Genomic DNA, 17020 nt, shown 5'->3' with positions numbered 1-17020 from the left:
CCCGCAACTTGAGACATGCAGCGCCCACATGGGGGCGTTATCGCCCACTTTGGGAAAAACTGGTATAGACCAACAAGGATAACTATTATAATAACTACCTATCGCTTCTCTAATCGGCTCAGAGATGTTTGACTATATTAAAGAACCTAAATTTTCAGTATTGTTGTACTGCTCAACCTCACTGTTCTGCCTTCGTGTGTAACCAGCATTACTCTTCGATTCCCCCTCAGGTGCCGTAATTGATTTCACGACTGCTGCACTCGTCGCAAAAGGCTCGGATACGTGTATCCCTTTTGAAAGCTCGCAATGACCACTACGAACATCCCACGCGGCAAATTCAATGAAAAATCTTTATACCTTTTAACTTTCAATCTGTCCTTTGCACTCAGTAGAGGTGAAAATGGCAATATCTTTAGCTTTAACGTATGTCAGATTTTATATAGAGCTTTTAGTTAAAAGTATTTAAAAATGAAAGGATAGCTAAATATGGATATGAATGGGTATATTGGTAGAAAAAGGTAATTTGATTAAGAAGGGAGTGGAGAGTGAATTAACGATTCATTTGGAGAACGAAGCATATTCAGGCACTTACGTAGAGTACTACTTTAAAAATTTCAGTTTTATGCGTTTTAGAGGAAGTTTAAAAGTAGCGCCAGTGGTCGAGAAATTGAGGACTAAAACATTACCGTGGTTTGGACATATTATGCGGAGGGATGATGATAATATAAGCAAAAAAGTAATGAGATTGAATGGAATGGCTACAAAGGTAGTGGAAGGCCAAAAAAGTATGGAATGACTGTGGGAAAGAGGATATGCGTTGGAAGGGGGTAGACTCGGATATGACGGCTGATAGAGATGTATGGAAGAGTAGTACATACTGTGCCGACCCTCGATAGGGATAAGGGTAGGTTGATGATGATGATTTCGCAATTATATTTCTTTTATTCATTTCCACTATAAAATGTTGGATATAATGAAAATTACAAAGGCTATACACTGATAGACTGTCAATAATGTTTATTCCAGGGCAAGGTAATATTGTAGAGTTTGAAATAATTTAGAGTCGACACGAGCATTATTATAATTTACAAGGAGGAAAACAAGTACTCAATGGGGAGAATACTTTTACTTATAAAATGCTAAATAAAATATAAAAACAAAACAATGTATTGAAATTCAATCAATGGGAATTTCGTGAAACTTTACAATTTTGTGCACTTTATTAAAATATCCACCACTTTAGTAGTTTCTAAAAATTTGCTATAAACTACTAAAGTAGTGTCATCCTAAAAACTTTTTTTTTTTACCACGACGAAAAAATACTTAGCTTGTTAGCTTAATTCTTAAGTCTATGTTTTGTTTTATGTTTATCTATAAGTACAATAAAATAAGAGTGTCTGTATGTAATATCATAAAACAATTTTCTTTTAATGCATCATATATTTGCGTTAGTTATAAATAAACATTTTTAAAATACCTGTCTATCTGTATGCAATACCGCATTTGTTGCGGATAATCAGAAACGGCTGAACAGATTTTGTCGGGATTTTTAATGTTAGTTGAGTAACGAAGCGCTGTTTAATTAGCGCGGAAAAGTGCAAACAAAAAGGTTGCTTCGGCATTCGTTTTTGTTTTTATACATTTAACGAACTGAATAAACATTTCAGTATTTAATTCCAAGCGGACAATAGCTAGTTGAATCAATAAGTTGCACGATAACAAGAGAAAATGCGCATCAAAAGAACGGACGAAACAATACCTTTACAAGGATTTAATGAAGCGTAAGCTATTGACGTATTCACCCCTTAATGCATTGTGCGTTGATAACACGGTGACTAAGGGGGCCGGCGCCTTTAGTGACACCTACGTCGCAAAGCTTTCACATCGTAGGTGTGACTAAGATTGCGTAGTTATTTAATATGGAACGCTAGCAAATTGTCGTCTGTAAAATTGCGAAATATCGCAAATTTTTAATTATTATATTCATCTTGTAGACAAAAAAATGATGGGTTTTGACACCATGTGATATACCTATGTGACCCCATATAATTTGTTGACCAGCCCGTGATCGTCCGCGGAGCGGTACAAACACAGTCACGTTTCTTGTTTTTTTGAATTAATGTTACGTGAGTTCAAATGAATTCATCCTTAATCATGTAACTATGCAAACAAAAGCCATAACTTTTATGAAACTTTTATACCAAAAAGAGCCAATATTGGTTTTCCAAACCAGTATGACCTACCTTTAAGAAGCAAGCTACTTTTTTCTTAAAGGCCGGCAACGAGCCTGCAATAACTCTGTCGTTGCGGATGTGATGAGCTCTTTGGTGTTCCCACTACTCGCTTGCCATAAATATAAGCTACATCGTCACAGGTTACTAGGAATCGAGGACGGAGAATTTACGGTGAAATCAAACTTACCGTATGTCATTTCGAAGCGAACCTTTCGTAGAATACTATCGCTACCCGGTATATTTCGCTTGTAAATATTGCAGATGCAATTCTGGTCAAAGGTTAGTTTTCCCAATATTTGGTCAATACCAGGAATATTATGTTTCAACTCTACAGGGATGAAGTCGCGGGAAAAAGCTAGTTTTCCAATAAAATAGCTATTGATTTATGCCTTGTCGTTATCCGTGAGCTACAGGAGCGATGCGTAGAATTTGCTAATTAACATCGTTAGCTCACCGGACTGTGCATCTGATGCGACGCATTTTACTGTGTACTTCAAATGTGTCCTTTTGAAGTGATTCAATGATAAGCATTGCTCCGTAAATTACCATTTTAATGCTTATTACTTATCTATACTCTCGCCCATCAATATCAGAAGAGGTGAGGTCAAATTATTTTTACAAGTTTTTTTTTTACTTTATAATACATGGCAGCGATCATCCAGTGTTATTTTCTCGTCCGTGGATTATAAATAAAAAACCCTTTGCTATATTAATAAAGAAAGATGCGTTACGTATGTATACGTATACGTTACGTTAGCGGGCGTATGAAGTTAAAAAACGTTGTGTCTTTATGAAATTTGGTCAAAACGAGTGTAAACGCTCACACACACATAAATATTTATATTGTATGTAAACAAAAATATATAATACTTACTATATACTACATGAAATATGTTTTAAAAGTTTTGCCAGTCTCAAGGTTTTATTCTCGGAAAGGAAAGAGAAATAAAATGTTTCGGTACTATGGAGCAACCCGTAGTTATTCTCGCTCGATACTATTTTTATAATGTGTCGTAACCAAAAATATTATAATGTAATATATTTTATAAAACAAACAACAGAGAGCCAGGGATTGAGAAATTGGGGAGTAAAAGATTAGCGTGGTTTGGACGTGTTATGCGGAGGGATGATGTTGAGGTTATGCATAGGAAGGGGGTAGATTCGGGGGGCATTGAGGGGGGTAGATATGACGGCTGATAGAGATGTATGGAGGAGGAGTACATACTGTGCCGACCCTCAATAGGGATAAGTGCAGGTGCACTTGATGATGATGAAAACTAAAAACAGAGAGAGCTTAATACAATTTTGTGAAATGTTTTATAATACGTCAATATAGTGAACCGAGTGGGCGTCATATCATGCGACGATTTTCTGCGAATCTGCCATGCTCTGGCGTATAACTATGACCTTTGTCCATTCGATGTTATTGTAACTTAATTATTTCTGATAAAAACTAATTAACAAAATTATTATATTTTCTTGCCAGGAAATTGTCTAGACTATTTCCTGTCACCCTGTAAGGTGTGATATTTTGTTATGATTAAGCTACTATTCATTATAAATAGCAATTATTTCAATCTGTACTTTTGCCTTAATAAATGAGATTTCTCTCAGTAATACAACAGCATGACTGTATTCGTTATTATCTTAAAAATCACTATTTATTTTTTTATTTAACTTGCGATATACTATGAAGTTACTATTACCCAACCAATAAGAAAGTGTATTTTGCGCGTATTAAATTTGGCTTATATCATGTACGTGGGTTCGTATATGAGTAAATTCAATCGCATCGGCACAAATCTCATGTATCGAATGACGTAGGTATTCTAAAAAATTCTAGTGAAAATCGAGTTCGAGTCTTTCTCGTTATAACTTTTTTTGCATTCCTAAATAAATTTTTATATTTTTTCGACTGTGTAACAAAATTAGACATTGTTAGTGTACATTAGATTTTATTTAACTTAAAATAATAATTACCCGATTATTATTTTATATAGAAAATTAGAGATTTTTATTCTAAATTATAAGTTTAAAATGTCTGTTTCAAAAAGCAGTCAATAGATGTCGTTGTATTATTAATTAGAGCTTCAGTCTGTCCAGAGTTTATTATTTTATAAAGGTTAGGTTATTTTAAAATTTGACAAAGTGTTTACTTACCTCGATTACATTACTCCGCTGCTTTCATCAACCTAATGAAAATAAAAAACCAATTACGTTTCTGAACCTCAAAGGGCGAAAGTAATTAAATTACAAGCCGATTACGTTTGGCGAACTTATTTTGAGTTCTTTTAAAGGTAATTGATAAAAAATATAACTTATTATTTGTGTCTGGCAGGTTTTTCTTGAATTCCAAAAAGGCCACGTAGAGACGAGTTGCCTGCCTTCAATGATTCTTACAGATATATATGCATAGATTTTAAGAAGTAAACGGTAGCTGTGAATATACAATGCAAGAACCATTGAGTTAAATTAGTCGACCTAAATAAAATAGCAAAAATTGCAAAGCCATAATTTGCAGCGAAATTCCTTTAAGGCAATGCGACAGAACAGAATCCTTTTTCTGTCTGTCTACCTTTGTTTGTCTTGCTTAAAACAATAAAATAAAACGGATCTCCTCCACGGTTTGGATAAATATTTGGCTAAAATGCTAAAATCAATACTTTTGTAAAATTATACAACTTTTTTTAATAATATTTTTTTTTTTATTTTAAAAGTACCGACAACTATTTAGATTGCCTGGGATAAAACATGGAAATTATATTTTTTATATTTAAAATTATTACTTACTAATTTTTATAAAGCTGTTTTCACAATATACGTTGATTTCAATATATTTAAAATTACTTGAATATAGCAGATAAAAAACTCACAACGTAATCCTTCCTAACAACATTAATACGCGGTTACTTATCCCGACGTAACATGACAGTGTAATTTGCTCAGAGTTTTGTCGCTCTTAAATAAAACATACGCATACCAATTTCGGCACTTCAGTTTTTTTATGGAAATAAAAAAAGTAGGCTTTAAAGTAATATTAATAGAAATGCGATATTAAAACTAATAGTGGGTTTCTGAGATCAAAATTATTGTATGAAATATATTGTCATCCTTGTCATTATCATTAACATAAAAGAGATAACAATGTTTTAAATGATGATTTTGGTCTCAGAATAACATGGTTAGTCGATATAAATAAAAATAATGTACTTTTTGTAGTACGAGCGTCGGTGGCTCAGGGGTTAAGAACTTGACTTGCAATCTGCAGGTCCTGGGTTCGAACCCCGCCATGTACCAATATGTTTTTCGATTTCCGATTTACATATGTACATTTATCCGACGTTCTTACGGTGAAGGAAAACATCGTGCAACCTGCACATATCTGAAAAGAAATTTAAAGATATGTGTGAAGTCACCCAACCCGCACTTGGCCAGTGTGGTTGACTATGGCCTAATCACCCTTAACTTAGTGTAGGCTCCGAGCACCTCGGTGGGTACGTATAGTGAGCTGATGATGATGATGATGATGACTTTTTGTACCTCGCATTCATAAATTAGTTGACAGACATTGATGAAATTTTAGTAAATAGAATTACGGGGTCACAAAAAAAAAGAACATACAGACGAATTGATAACCTCCTCCTTTTTAAAGTGAGCTAAAAAAATAATGTTACATAAATTTAAGTTGTAGTATCTAACGTTGTTCCTTTCTAGTTATTTTTCCAGCTTTCTACATTACTTTTCTAGTAAATAAAACCATATATGTAAAAGAACAGTTTGAGAAACATTACAAAATTAACTGGAGTTATTTTTGTCAATTAATTACATATTATAAGAAACAATAGGTAGAAAATCGTTCAAAGAGTAATTTTAGCTTTAAATTTTCCCCTATTGGAGCGTACAATCAAGCCTGTCCGGAACAATTTCGAATTTCAGTTCTGTTCACGTTTGACTTCGCAACGATTCAATACATATTTTTGTTTTAATTAAAATTCCCGTTCATAAACGAATATATTTAAACATTGGCTGAAGGTTCTTGGGAGTGATCAATTATTTTCAAAAGCAAAGAGTATTGTTAACACGTTCAATTAAATTAATTAATACATAACCCGTGAATAAATGTGACTTTAAAACTACATATTCTTACAATCTAACGAAGTCAATACTTACAAGTATCTGCGTACAGATTAAAAATTGTTTTATTTAAAGTAATGTTTTTACTACTAATATTTAATATTTTCTTTAATTGACGTGTTTGTCGTGTCACAAACCAAATGAAAACTAATCTTATATTATTCATCATCATCAGCTCGCGATACGTCCCCACTTAGGCTCGGAGCCTACCCTAAGTTAAGGGTGATTAGGCCATAGTAAACGCTGGCCAAGTGCGGGTTTGTTGACTTCACACATATCTTTGAATTTCTTCTTAGATATGAGTAGGTTGCATCACGATGTTTTCCTTAACCTAAGAACGTCGGATAAATGTACATATGCAAATCGGCAATCGAAAAACACATTAGTACATGGCGGGATTCGACCCAAGTATTATTAAGACATGAAATAAGTTCCTTTGTTAATATTATCAATTTCCTCTGTATTTATAAATAAACAAGGATATTAATTAAATGACTGCGAAACAAACAGATAGAAATCTACACGAGGGTACAAATGTATGGTAGAGTAGAGATCAGTGCAGTACTCCAATATGTAAACGACCACGTCGAGAAAACAGAATTTCAAACAATTGCAGTACTGTAATTTTCTATTACTCTAACTCTGTTCTGAACTCGTCTGAAAGTAGTAAAATGCCTGGCGCAGACGAAACCGCAAACGGGGAATTAGTAAACGTTTAAATAATATTCCCTACGTATTTGATTTTATCGTGTATCTGTCAGAACATAACATTTTAAATGTAAACAAGATAATAAATTAATGTTACCTCCTTATCGGACTGGGTATTTGTCCATTCATTAGTTTCATGAGGTTCCCGAAGAAGATTAGGCTAAATCACAACATGCCTTTAGGTAAACGAGAGTCAATATCTACTCAAGCGTAAAAACATTGTGCGAAAAAAACTTGTTTACATCAAACTACAAGTGTTGGTGAGTAATCCTGCAGCAATCTATTTATAATATGCTCGGAAACTGCATAAATAAAAAGGTAAACGGCAGTCAAAACGTCACTGCAATTGATAACGTACAAATACCAAAAAAGCAAAAGGGAGTCAAATTTTCTACAGCAGTGGTGTGGGGTGTAAACACGCCCATTTCGAAAGACTACTCAAAGTCTTCGCCTAACCAATGAATCTGCGGCTAATTCTAGGCCGAGAATCTGGAATGGAGCTCTTGGGCTTTTAACCAAGGCAATAACCGCGACAGTGCATGATCTCCAAACATGCACACGGTATGGGTGAGAATTAGGCAAGCTCTACGTATCACTTGTTCCCTGTGTAGAAACGGACTCCCCACTAGTTAATGTTCGTTCGATCTATATATATCGAGCGATGTGAAAAATGTTGATAGCGTGTTTCACAACTTCTGCGATTGTGTTAACAAAGTATATTGTTGTTATTGACATATCTTTTCATTTAAAATTACAAAATTTACCTAGAAAAATTTCATTTTTTTTGCTGTTATTCCTTAGAGTTTATTATGTGTGTTTTTTTCTTAAAAAGGTACAAAATTTCACGATCCTAGTGATTCGAACTTGGTTTATATGGTAATTACTTTATTCGATTTCTAGAGGGCGCTGTTGAACGCATCATTAGCGCCCTCTAGTATTCAATCAAGGGAGCAACTTGAAACTTCGCAATTAAGACCGATATAGTTAAGTGACCTTGTGAGTTATAAGTCAAAATAAAAAAGTGACACAATATTTGTAGCTCTTTTGTATTTTTTTTAAATAATTTTGTTTACTTAAGTTGTTTATAAATAGTTTTTGTGAAACTAACTGCGATTGCAGCGCCTCTTTTACCGGTTCACATAACGTTGGCGCACTATAATATTAAACTTCTCCGTAAATATTGGGAAAACAATTTTCGTATGTATATTACAAGGCCACGGAAATAAAATAAACTTACTTACTTATAAATGCGTGTGTTTGGATGGACGGATGGATGTTTGTTTGTAGGTACCTCCAGAACAGCTAAACTAATCTCGGTGAAATTAGGCATACATACATAACATAGACTGGAGAACACATAGGCTACTAGTTACGTTTTTTTTAATACCGCACGGATGGAGTCGAGGGTGACAGCTAGTGTTATTATAAAAAATAATTCAAAAGAGAGTCATAGCTTCTTCAACAGTGTTGTTGAGGGATAAACCTCATTAGACCGATCAGTTTAAGTCTTCAACATACCAATGTAATCGCTTACAGAATCGAACTGAAAGCCGTTCATCATTATACCCAACGTATGTTCGTCTTAACCTTCGAGTACACGGACCCAATAAACGTGTAACGAGGCATCAGGTAAGATTTATAAAGCTCTATACCCATCACTTGTTTACTGTGGAGAAACGGACTCCCGAAGGCTCTATTTCGTTCAATCTATATATACGAAACGATAAGGAAAAAGTCAATAGCGTGTTTCAGCCTCGAAGGTACTTAACGGTATTACGTATTTTTACGGTACTAATATTTTCCCTTTTTTATAACGAGACATATTTAGATTAACATTAAATTTTACTATCTGATTAAACAAATAAATTATTTATTTTTAACACTGAAAATACTTTTTAAGAAATTAAGTAAGTTGCATATTATAAATGTAAATAGTATTTAAATGTAATAAAAAATCATAAAAAGTATATTTTTTAATTTTTGTTGTCATCAGGTTTTGATCTCGATGCACTTGCGAAATAATATTAACATGCTACCAAGGATAACAAGATAGTTTACATTTTATGCCGCACAGCGCCACGGTCAGATAACTATTCGATTGCTTTCAGAATATATTTAATGTTTTTCGATTTACTTACTTTGAATTATAACAAAAGTATTTATATGTTCAAAATATGTATAAAAATATTAAACATCATCTAGAAGCAAAAATTGTGAATACTTAAAATGAACATCAGTCACCGGGGTTCGATCTCGGTTTTGTTCGCGTAATGGAGCTAGTAAATTGAATACAATAACAAGGTATACGTCATATTAACAAGATATGTAACTATAGGTATGTCTTGGCATGTTTGTATCTTGCATCGATAACTTCTCGACCTTATTCCAATATGCGCGTCAAATTACACAGAAATGGGTGGGACTGCGAAATTGCATATACATCTTTCTATCTTACTAATATTATAAATACGAATGTTACGATTAATGGATGGATGATTGAAGATATCTCCGGAACAGCTGCGTAGATCTACATGAAATTTGGCATAGATGTATAACATAGTCTGGAAGATCGCATAAGCTACTAATTAAGTTTTTTAATTTCGCGCGGACGGATACGTGGTCAACAGCTAGTTGTACATACATTCCGAACAAAATATACAAATTTCGTAAACAATACCTTCAAAGTAACAAGTTATTTGCACGTGGCCTGTTTGACGTCAATCTAGAACTTAAACTTGTTAGGCGCCGCACCGCTCCGGTCGCCTGTTTGTGTCGTGTTTGTTTCGCAAAAAGCTTCAGTTAAAACAGTGACGTTTCATTAACCTTTCTTTTATACACAAACGAACCGTTTATCCGTGAAAATTCAGTTGTTAACCTTGACAGTAAAATTTTTTAACAGCTCTTTGTTTGTAAACTATAGCTATAAGAGTTTTGTTGTTGTTTTTCGTTATTAAAGTTTATTACTGGACCACATCAATCCCAGGTAAGTTAACTATTTCAAAGTATTCCCACTGCTATATAATGTACAGAAACCCTAAATTTAGACATATTTTGCTGAAAATTTGGTTTAAAAAATTACCCAGGTCTAACAAAGTTGGGATGGAGATGACTATCACTATCCACTTTCGTTTAACTTTATATATTAATTATAAGAATAATCAAGGCAATATAATCTAATCTCAAGCAATATTGCTTAATTGCTAAACTAAATTGCGTTGCAAATTAACGTATTAAAACTAGTACAGTGATTCCCAAAGTGTTTGCAGAATTCCCACAAAGACAGGGAGGATATAAGTTGGCGAAAATAAAGATTATAGAAAATGTTTTGGTAGAAATGTACACATACAAGTTCACTGAAAGTAGCAAATTTTTTACAATAAGTCTAAGAGAAAACGTTTTGGAATCTCTGGATTAGAAAGTGCTTGATGTATTTGTTACCAACACACAAAAAATGTTGCAAAGCTTTACGATGAATTGAATCACCAACACAGTGTATCTAATATTTAAATCTATTCATGCGCGTTGCACCCAGTTTCAATTTACTGACGCCGTTGAGAACTGAATGTGTTAAGGTTTAAAAGCAATCGCGCAGTACCAAATGAATTTATTTCATTCCTTTGAAAACAAATATGTTCTAGGCTAAGTTCATTTATAATGTTTGAATTATTAACATAGTACGAATGTTGCTGTTTCTTCTAGTAATGCCTTGTCAATATTGAACGAAGTTCATACATTGAGTTACATCTACATCTAACAGTGAGTTCCCACTGTCGAGGAGTTTTTGTAAAAAATAGTGATATCCCTTTCACTCTCTTTGGAAAAAACAGTGACACACTGTTTACGGTTATACATATTGGCAAGGAATTTAGCTGAAGAATTCCTGGTACGTCGTTCAGTTCTAAAAAATAAAAACACTTTTCGTCCTCTTGTCATGTTAAAAAATACTGTATGTATTTTATCATCGTTTATTCATTTAAGTTGCATTTTAACACTTCAATGGTTAGCATGTTCGAGATAAACCGTTTCCTATTTATATTTTACTCTCAGGAAATATTGGTACTCGGAATTTCAATTCACTTCACTGAATAAACTGTTTGCCCTAATATTCAGAATATCTTCGCTTCGAGATATCGATATAAATAAGAATTTATAAGGTATTCAGTATTGGAAATATTCAAGCTATAAAATATGACTTTATTCGAATATTTTAGTTTCATTTTATAATAAACTAGCTGTCGCCCGTGACTCCGTCCGCGTGGATATATAAAAAAACTTAATTAGTGTACATTTACATCACATCCATCTAACATTCTCATTTACATTATTAGTAAGTTAAATAAAAAACAGCTCTTTAAGGTATAAATTCGAAAAAAAAAGAATAAATAGTATCCTATGTCAGTCTCCTGGCTCTAAGCTACCTCCTCACCAATTTTCAGCCACATCGGTAAAGCCGTTCTTGAGTTATAAATAGTGTAACTAACACGACTTTCTTTTGTATATGTAGATTTTCCACTTTAATGATACTTGTATTAATATATTTTGTTTTTACTAAAGCAATGAGTTGACTTGATAATCTTACTATATTTATTTAAGCGAATGTTTAGATGGATGGATATTTGTTACAAGGTTTTTACAGAACAGCTGATCAGATTTAGGCGAAATTTTAAAACAAATATAGAACATAGCCTAGTAAAACACATAGACAACTTTTTAAGTTTTTTTTAATGCCTCCCAGACAGAGTTGCGGGCCGCAGCTAGTCATTTATGATGAAATGTAAGTCGATGGTCTAAGAACAGCTAAAAACTAGGTGGTTTCTTTTTTATGTCCTGAAAAAGCTAGAAAGTATAGTAGCATAAATGTTTAATTTTTAATTCATGCTTCCTATGGTGCACTATCGACACCTTTTGCTTCTCGATTTAGGCGATAGAGGCGATTTAGGTCTAAGTTACATCAAGTAAGTGGAATTTCACATTTTAGACCTTCTACACTAAACCAGCCTCAGTCCTGTTGTGAATGAAAATGTAGGCTTAAATTTAGCGCATAATCATTAATCGGTTACTATTTTGAATAATTTCGTAAAATCGGATTCGTAATTTTTTTTTCAAATATGTCAAAAACCATATTAAATCTTTGCTAGATATATTACTATGTATTTATTACCTTTTAAATGATATACTTACCATGTTAGTAGTGGAAAAAGTTATTTTAGTGTTTCAAATAGTGCGCAAGTTGTAAAGACCGTTTTGCGCATGATCCAGTTTAGTCGAGTGTGATCACTCCAACAGGTTGGACGTTTGTCGGACGCATCTACGATACTTCCAATACAGCTTTCGAAACACGAAAATATCAATATCATAGTTGTTATAATTAAAATATTATTAATATTGACAAATGGTTTTAATATAATTGTTTTTTATTATAAATGCGTGCAGTTATGACACCGATTTTTGGTTCATGCGTTTTTTTTAATAAAACCTTTAGCTATGTTGTTTATTTCTTTCTTGCGCTATAAAACAGAGGCCTAGCGTTGTTATTTGCGACAAAGTATTCGTATCGAAGTGGTAATAAAATTTGTATGAGATTTGTTGTTGTATTTTGCGCCCTTTCACTTTACTTTATAACGCGGCGGACATGAATCTCATACCAATTTTGTCTGAATCTTTACGAACACTTTATCGCAAATTTTCCTGCTAGTCCAGCCGAACTTAATTTATCATTTCAAAGACATTGCGTGTAGAATTCACAATAATTACAGTAATTTGTCTAAGATTCATTTACACGAAATCCTAAATGTAGAATTCGATTCCGCGTTAACATTGAATTAATACAATGTGTCTCATGTCTAAGAGAATAAAATTAATTTCACTAAGTGGCCCCCTTAGTGACTGAATGCGTTATTTAGTGTAGTCTTACCTTACTAAATTAACACGTAGCATATAAAGTTTAACTACGAAATAGCCTTTATATGCATGCATTTTGCGGAGCATATGAATTATAAAACTTCATTTTCCATCTCTATTTTGACGTGACACGTTAACTCTGTAGCTTTTCATTATAACACACGCTCGTTTAAAACCATCTACACAATGACGTCATTAAGATTAACATAATAAGTGACTATCGACCTGATTGTCACATTACCCGTGAAAAACATTTCTATAGTGTATTTATTGTTGCATTACCCTTGTAATCTTACTAATATTATAAATCCGAATGTATGGATGGATTATTGTTAGAAGGTATCTCCAGAATGGTTGTATGAATCTCGCTAAAATTTGGCATAGATGTAGAACACAGTCTGAAAGAACACGTAGGCTACTTATTATTTTTTTTTAGTTCCGCGACAAAGTGCTACTGTTTTCATATTTCCTTTGTTTAAAACAACTACGATATTTTGCAATGAAAAAGTTGAGAAGACGATTAAAACGCCATCTTTTTTCCACTATTACTTTTATTATAGAACACCTGCGAGTGTTAAGTTGGCATCCGCTATACAAAGAAATAAGATATTTTATGCACGACTTTTAAAAGCATAAATCCAAAGAACGTATAACCTTTTTCTTTGTAAAAAATATTGTAACTATCTGTGTTTATTCACATTTTTATAAGACTTCATATTGTTTATTACGTTTCAAACCTTATGTGGATTATTCCTTTAAACGAATTGAGTTAAAAAAATATATTTAATTACCCATCAACTATTTGTAGGTAAATCGAAACTTACTACGATTTAATATTTTCTTGCAATGACCTTTAGCTTGACATTGGACAACTACGACTTAACATTTTGAGATCTTACATCGGAGATTGGAATGTACAAAACATGCAATTAAATGCACAAATTCTGCGCGTCATTTTTATACTACGCCATATTTTTTTATAAACTGCATATCTGATTTTAAACGATCACGCTTTCGTGTTACAGTGGTTTTAATAAATAACTTAGTTAAAGAGTTTTTATTATCGTATTGCCATTATTATTTTAAGTATTGCCGAATTAGTTTATACATATGTTTATTTCTACAATTTATTAAAAAAAAATTCGCTACGTTCACTGAATACTACACAGGAATAATGCCTAAAAGAGAAGGAAAGTTTCGGCAATTAATTTTCAAGATTTAATGCCTAAAAGGGTAGGAAAGTGTCCAGTGGTCTAGTCTAGTGTAATGGGTAGTCTGTAATAGGTCGAAATTTAAATGTATTGACCACCACTTTACTTATTAAACGATACGTTTTAGGTTACAAATTAATTACGTAATAAAATTTATATGTGAATATTCCGATTGTATATTAGGAAAATGTCGTCTATATTTACTATCCTTATACAAAACAAAGTTTTTTTTTAAAGATTAAAATTGCATTTTTTCGATGTTTTTTTGTAACGAGTTTAAATAATATAAGGTTTTCTAACTTGATACTCCATGATGAAAGATAAGTTTGATGAAATTAATTACTAACAGACGTCCTTTATGGGATAAAATTTAAATTCTGTTCCCAGAAATCGTAGTAGTAATCTCGTTGAAAACAATAAACGATAATTAATCATTTAGTTCACTGCTTATATGCTTAATCGCTTTGTATTTCACTTATTGACGCCTAATTTGGTGTTAAAACTTAATTGCTTAATTTACATCAGATTAAATATTTTAAAGTAAATAAGTGTCAAGTTCAAATTGAAATGTATAAAATTAAAAAAGCTGATTTTTTTAATATATTGTTATCATTTATAATTCGAAGTGAAAATATCTCTATCGGGTTTTTTTTTTATCTTAATCCTGGCTGCTGCTGAAATTGTTTGATATATTAAATTGAAATAATTCGCAATGGCACCGTTGCCTAAAAGGCTGTTGAGGTGTCAGGCGAGGCCCGCGGGTGGGCCGGGCAGGGGTGCGGCAACGGCAGCGGCAGCCAGCGCCAGAGCCCGCACTGTCTCTCGGATCGGCTCAGCGGACGAACGTCTTGTCCGCTACCTACTCCCGCTCGTGCGTGGAGTTTTTTCGTCACCCCAACATAGACAAACAGGCCTCAAACTGTTTTCAAGTGTAACAAAAGTGTTTCGGAAGTACACGGGTGCAGCGGCTGACGGCCAGGCGAGCACCTCCGGTACGTATGTTCGATTCCAGCTGCAAACTTTGAGAATATCATGTCACCCGAGAGAGACGTCGCAACAGGTACACCGTATTGAACGGCACTTTCGTATACTTTTACGAAAACCCTTCGTAATCCTTGAAGCGTCCTACTTTTTTCAATTTTTATGTATCCAAAATATAGTCCGGTTATTTTTTTATAACCCTATATTTTTTTTTGTTATAATTTTAAGGCTAGCGGTTGTAAAAAATATTCGAAAGAAGTCGGAATACGTTGCAATTTACTACCGGTGCGTCTTATATTTTAAATAAATCTGCAAGTACGTAAAATAGCCATATCTAATAAATGAAACATTTTATCTTTTTGGCTTTTTGATAAGGTTTCATTCTTATTTGAATGAAATCCGCTAAATTAAAACGTAATCGAGCCGCCGCTAGAATTTGTCGCGCGCGAATTTGCGGTATAATAGTATTTTACGTTAATTTTTTTTAACTTACTTTGTCGTCGTTTTCATTTAAAAAAAGAAGATATAATTTTTTTTTAATAAATCGTGATTTTTAATTAAACAAACGTTTAAACATTCTTAAAATAGTTATTCTGACGCAAAAATTACTGGCAATTTTATTATTTAGTACGATTTTTAGCGGAAATTCCATTTGATCAACTTTTCAATCCGCCGACGGGATCTGAAAAAGGTTTTAGATTTTTTTAATGATTATTTAACTTAAATTACTTTAAGAACTAAAACAGTTTTGTTTTATCAGCGTCGGCTTTTAGAAAAAAAATCGAATAATTACTGTTTCAATATTTTTTTAAATTATTTTGTTTGATAGTTAAAACATTTAAAAAAAAAAGGAAAAGGATAAATGAACATCTTTGTATAAATTAAAATAGCTCTCCCAATACTTATTGATTTTGAGCCAAAAAATAAAAAAAAGAATTACGGAATTTACCCGTCGGCAATTTTTAAGAGATAGACGCATACGACGGCTGGACGGCATTTGGGAAATTCCCTTCTTCACCTCGCAGATACCTTAAGGTCTGAAAACCCGAATGCCTTGGGGCGCGGAGACCTGGACTGAAGATGGGGCTGGATCAAAACTTTAGAGCAACATAGCGGGCGATGGAAAGAACTATACTTGGCGTTTCTTCACGGGATAAATTCCGAAACCAAGAATTTCGAAGGAGAACCAAAGTAGACGACATAGTAGACAAAGGAATCTGAAACGTGGGGCGCCCATAAAGTCGTTGAATGCTGAATGCCTCCGTCGGCATTCTGTGAAAGGCATTAGGAAGGCCTTAGTCCAGCACTGAGCAGACAAAGACTGATGATAGTGTTAAGAAAAATTAAAAGAAAAGCAGTACATAGAATTACCATTCAAATATTCAACGCCAACAGTAATCTTAGACATAATTTAGCAGTTTTTTAATAAACTTTAAAACATTTAAAAATAATTAGTTTCACATGTCCTTTTAATTAAAAAAAAATTCCTTACTTAATAGTAAGACTCCGAATAGGGTAGGCGGAGAACATAATTACATGTTGAACGGTAGTTGTTACTCAAACTTGCGACGGATAAATTTACTTACATATTACCCGGAACATACGAGGCCTTGCTGACAGACATAAAGACAGACAGACAGACAAAAATTTAAAAAAAAAATTGCCTTTTAGTTCTTCCAACTTTATTAATATTTATAAAATTTAGTAATTGGACGACAACACTAACTACGATGAAGCAATATCAGTTGTAACTGAAATAAATTAGTTTTAATTTAAGAAAAAACCTCACTGACTGTATTAAGGTAATTGTAATCAATTCTATTGAGAGTTACACAAAAATCGATCAATATG

General features: G+C 33.2%; 1 protein-coding gene across 7 annotated transcripts in view; it reads left to right on the top strand.

The window, feature by feature from the left end:
* The first annotated feature begins 15028 nt into the window (after positions 1 to 15028).
* Positions 15029 to 17020, top strand: part of bma (SCY1-like protein bma) — a 39331-nt gene continuing 37339 nt past the window's right edge. For all 7 annotated transcript variants that reach the window (XM_013324102.1, XM_013324101.1, XM_013324099.1 and 4 more), the window contains exon 1: positions 15029 to 15180. The gene's annotated coding sequence lies outside the window, so the exon portion shown is untranslated. The remainder of the gene's footprint in view (positions 15181 to 17020) is intronic.

This window comes from Papilio xuthus, unplaced genomic scaffold (assembly GCF_000836235.2).
Source record: "Papilio xuthus unplaced genomic scaffold, Pxut_1.1 DF825017.1, whole genome shotgun sequence".
Lineage (NCBI taxonomy): Eukaryota > Metazoa > Arthropoda > Insecta > Lepidoptera > Papilionidae > Papilio > Papilio xuthus.
Note: the sequence above shows the minus strand (reverse complement) of the source record. Positions and strands in the feature narration are given on the sequence as shown.